Source organism: Pistacia vera, unplaced genomic scaffold, assembly GCF_008641045.1.
Source record: "Pistacia vera cultivar Batoury unplaced genomic scaffold, PisVer_v2 Contig829, whole genome shotgun sequence".
Classification (NCBI taxonomy): Eukaryota; Viridiplantae; Streptophyta; class Magnoliopsida; order Sapindales; family Anacardiaceae; genus Pistacia; species Pistacia vera.
In genome coordinates this window covers 669609-674702 of record NW_022196700.1, presented here as the reverse complement: position 1 = coordinate 674702, position 5094 = coordinate 669609, and the positions used below count along the sequence as shown (strand labels likewise).

The following is a 5094-nucleotide window of genomic DNA, read 5'->3' as shown; positions in this document are numbered from 1 at the left end:
ATTGAAGATGTACTGGACAACTGCATTATTTGGGTGTGCTTCTTCTCCAAGTGTCGTCACATCGTCGAATTCCCTTTCTCAGCGCCAATAATGGTTCCATAGAAATTACATACCCCAGACGATTCTTCCCCCTCCCCATTTGTCTTTGGCCGATTTGATTTGGTGAAATGTCGTCGTACATCGGACATGACCCTCTTTGACGATCGAGGGGGTTGGGCCATGCCCGTACCCATTGAGTCGCAACTTGCTTGTGTTTGGTTGTACCTCATCCTGACCGAATGTGGTTGTTGAATTGCAGTTGCTGCCTTTGGAGGAAAGGGTGAAAATAGATTGAACCCTTCTATTTCATCGGTGGATGAAGCGTAAAACTCATTTGTGGATGATCCTCTGAATGCATCATTTCGAAAATCCATTATGAATTTATGATAAAATAATAAATAATTAAAATGAAAAAAATTAAATAATAATATGAATAAGAGATGATATTGAAAAATTGAATATTATAAATAAATAAATAATAACATGAATAAATTATGAATATAAATATAAATTGAATGAGAATTCGATTGGAAATTAAGTGTTGTGGAAAAAATGAGAAATTTAGGGGATATTGGTAGTGTAGCTTTTTTTTTGGGGGGGAGGAACGGCCGAACGGGGGACTAAATCTGTGTCAAATCATCACCGAACCCATGTCAATCACCACATTTCAAAAATATTGAAAACTTAGGAGAGGTCAACGTAATTATCCCAAAAAGTTTTCATCGAGTAATGTGTTTACCGTTTAAAGCTAATTTTTTAAGTATAAACATAGTAAAGGTACCATATGTTATTTTAACAAATACGAGTAAGAGAAGTGAATATGGGGAATCAGTATGGCTAACATTTTTCATTTTTTAAATCACCTCAACTTTTTGAAGTAAAAAAAGTAATAGAAAATTCAATGATGATGTTGGGAATACTTTTCTTCCATAAGTGGACATGCTTTGCATTGCCTTATAATTTATATGAATAAATGAAGATTCCCTCACCTCCCTCGAGGTTTGGGTTCCAGATGAGGCCCCACAGGTTTGATTATATATCGGTTCGGTTTTTAGGGGGACACCCGAACCTAACTAAAAAATATTTTGGGTCTAGACTTTTAGACTCAATTAACCCAATTTTTTTTTTATAGAATCGAACCAAATTGCACTGTTTGGTTTGGTCCGGCTCGAGTTTTGGCTTCAGGGTTTTTTCATACCACTATTCCCATGTCAAGAAACTTATAGTTGGAATGAGAGACTGCTTGTTTTTATGAAAGAAGGCATAATCCAAGAAGGAAAATGAGAGTTAGAGTTCATATTCGTGTAGGAATTGAATGGGCAAAGTTTATATAATAATACACTACAAGAAAAACCCTAATTCTTGATAATTATTAACTATCAATAATTTGATTTATCAAGGAAGCCCTGTCAAGAAATAGTTTTGATAATTTCTAAACTGTCAAGGATTTNCTTCTAGCGTCTTCAAGAAAAAAGAGAGATGGTATTAACAAATGGGAGAACGAAATTTTCCCACCCAGTTAAGTTTGGCGAAATGACACTTTCCCACCCATGGAGTTTCAAAACGACATTTTCCCATCACTGTTATGTTCTGTTAGGCAAATTCATCCTGAAGACGGATAAGAGATGGTCAATTTAAATGAAGCCACAAAAATCAAAATTTAAAGATTGAAACTTTACCGGAATGGTTGTCACGTGTCTCACTAAAGTTGACTTGGAAAAAAAAAGGAAGAAGCGTTTTCTCCCTGTTCTCAATAACTCAAGTGACTGCTGAATTAGGGTTGGTGACTGGCAAGAGAAGAGATCGTGTGGAGAGAAATCTAGGTTTCTTTTAAATTGTAGGACTATAGTGAGGATTATCAATACCTGCGGATTTAGGTATATTTTCCTCTAAATCACATTCCTTTATGTTTCCATTGTGTTGTTTAATTCTGTCCCACTGTATTTTGATTATCTCCTCCATTTGTTGATCGTTGCTTCTTATTTAGATTTCTTACTGTTGTTTCCGCATTCTAAGTGTTTGATTAATTACTGCACTAGATATATTGTAGTTTTCTCAGCATATGCTCAAGCATGCTTTCCAAAAACAGAGCCCTAGCTGACTCTACTAAATCAATAGCCTCCTCTTCTTCTCACCAATACCAATCATCATCATCAACCGAAAAAATGGCCAACAATTATGACCTTCTAATTGGAATATTTGTTTGCCTTCCTATCAAAATCTTGGTAAATTTTAAAGTTGTATCCAAACACTAGATTTCCCTCATCTCCACCCCAACTTCTCCCTCCACCTAAACCTTATTCCTAGACCCATCTTTGCCCTCATTTTACTTTTAAAATATATTCCCAAAATTTTGTGTCAAAAGGACCAAGAACAGATACTAAATTTGAGTTCACTAAATATCAGTTGATTAATCTTAATTCCGACTCCTCTCATGTGCTCTTCAAGAGTCTCATTTTGAATCAGGGACCATTGTACTACAATCTTGTTATAGTCTATCGCTATGTGGCAATTTTAATTGGTACAACCCTTAAAAACCCTGTTTCATTTTCAATGCCATTACCAAGCAACACATTAAGCATCCTCACATCATTGGAAGTTCTACAACTTCTGTTCTAAATGTAATTATCAATGAATGATGGTATTATTTTATTGAGATGTTGTCATTTTGTTGAAGTTATTAACTTATTGTTTTTTCTTTTCTCTTAAAATGAAACACTTTGTTATTTACTTCAAAAATACTTGCTACCCATAATCCTGCTTCGTTGGTGAGGAACACATAATTATTCTTGTCTGGCTTGTCCGGTGATCTTGTTAATCACATTGTTAGTTTTACTACACCAGGCTCTTTAGAATTTCATTGTAGGTATATGTTACTTTTCAATTATTCTTATGTCTCTTCAGTAATGGGTTTTGTTTCGTTATTATGAACCTGATTAATCAGTTGCTTCTCATTTAGGCAATATTGGAGGTTATTAGATGATAGAAGCTGCACCAAAGGAAACACAGGCAGTAAAGGTAGCATAATATGCAAAATGTTCCTGCATGTACCATCTCTTTCTGTTTGTTTGCGTGATTGTGATTAGATTTTTTTAAATCACCAACAAGTGTTTTCTAATTTTGCAGGTTGAACATGTGATATGAGAACAAAATGTTTTCGCTACAACTGAATTCATTGAGCTATTTTCTGAGTTAATAGTGACCAGACTTACCATCATTGCAAATGGAAAGCTGGTGTGATATTTGCCTCCCCAAGGTGCTCAGAAATTCTAGAAATAGCGGCAATGAGGAATATTTTTGAGAAAAAAAAAACATGGTAGAGATTTTGTATCTGCAGCCTAATTCTGGAGTAAATCCCATGGTAATCAAAGATTTATGACTTTGGAATTTGTAGATATCTCATTTTTTTTTTAGATATACATTCATACTATCATGGATCTTCTCATCAAATATGTTATTTCTAAGTTATATAAAGATTGAGATGGTACATGCAGGAACATTTTGCATAGTATGCTATGTTTGCCCTGTCACAGTATCTTTTCAATGACTTAATAATGCTTGATTTTGCTTACAATTAATTGAGAAACTATGTTAGAACCTCTCCTGGAGTAGTGAAGTTAAAAGTGATGAAAGAAATAGCAAAAGAATGTCAAATTGACTGATACACTTGAAACATTGGTTTGGAAAATTATGTCTTTTTGTTTTTCTCTAAAGCACCTATAAATACTCTGGCCTAAATATTTGATTTGGATTGCATATATGCTATGATTGGATAGATGAGTGCAAAGAATGATGGTTATAGCTTTGGTCTTGTCCTGTCGGAACTCTTAACTGGGCAAAAGCCTGTTGATCATACTCTATCGCATGGATAGCAGAGCCTTGTGACATGGGTATGAACTTCATCTTTGTTTTTTTCTACCACTAACTCTTTTTGAAACATACATATTTTTTCTATTTTGTTATTCTTTATACTTGTAGATAGCAAATTCATATATGTGTAAGCTTCATTCAAGTTGATTTTTATGCAATTCAAGTAGTGAAGTTTAAAGTGATGAAAGAAATAGCAAAAGAATGTTAAATTGACTAATACACTTGAAACATTGGTTTGGAAAATTATGTCTTTTTGTTTTTCTCTAAAGCACCTATAAATACTCTAGGCTTAATATTTGATTTGGATTGCAGATACGCTATGATCGGACATATGAGTGCAAAGAGTGATGCTTATAGCTTTGGTCTTGTCATGCCAGAACTCTTAACTGGGCAGAAGCCTGTTGATCATACTCTGTCACGTGGATAGTAGAGCCTTGTGACATGAGTATGAACTTCATCTTTGTTACCACTAACTCTTTTTGGAACATACATATTTTTTCTATTTTGTTATTCTTTATACTGGTAGATAGCAAATTCATAAGTGTAAGCTTCATTCAAGCTGATTTTTATGCAATTCTGGATTATTTTAGGAAACTCCAAAACTCAATGAAGATAAGGTGAAGTAATGCGTTGACGCTGCTAAGTTAAATGGAGAATAGCCTCCTAAGGTAGTTGCAAAGGTACTGAAGATGGTAACTTTGACTGAAAATAATACATCAAATTCAAGCTTTCTTAGTGGAAAAGCAAAGGATTGTCAAGAAGGTTTTGAACATCTAGAAAGCAAAGGAAAAGCAAGCTTCAAGGAGCTAGAAAGCGGACCATGAAAGCAAAACTTTTTCGATTTTAAGAAATGAATGAGAAACCAGGGAAACTTACTTTCTTTGTATTGAATTCCCTATTTCTATTGGGTTTGAATTGACAAAATTACTTATATATATATGAACTGTATTTATACAATCTAGTCTCTTATTTAAGAATATCAGTAATGTTAATACCTAGTTTTATTTGGATTCAAATTGACAAAATTTAAATATAAATGTGTTGCTGCAGCTGAAGGGACAAATTGGTAATTTTAAAGGTTTACATTTTTTTAAAATCCAACGGCAACTTCATCAATTTAAAACATTATTTTTAATAGTAATTTACATTTCTAAATATAGTTAAGGGTATATCAATAATTTCATC

At 33.6% G+C, this 5094-nt stretch overlaps 1 long non-coding RNA gene across 2 annotated transcripts; it reads left to right on the top strand.

The window, feature by feature from the left end:
• The first annotated feature begins 1559 nt into the window (after positions 1-1559).
• On the top strand, positions 1560-4864 carry LOC116118013. 2 transcript variants are annotated; one of them, XR_004126071.1, is made up of 6 exons: positions 1560-1916; positions 2999-3057; positions 3166-3400; positions 3816-3929; positions 4222-4354; positions 4500-4864. It is a non-coding gene; the product is annotated as an uncharacterized LOC116118013 (long non-coding RNA). The 2 variants fall into 2 exon arrangements; XR_004126072.1 differs by lacking the exon at positions 3816-3929.
• The last annotated feature ends 230 nt before the right edge of the window (positions 4865-5094 follow it).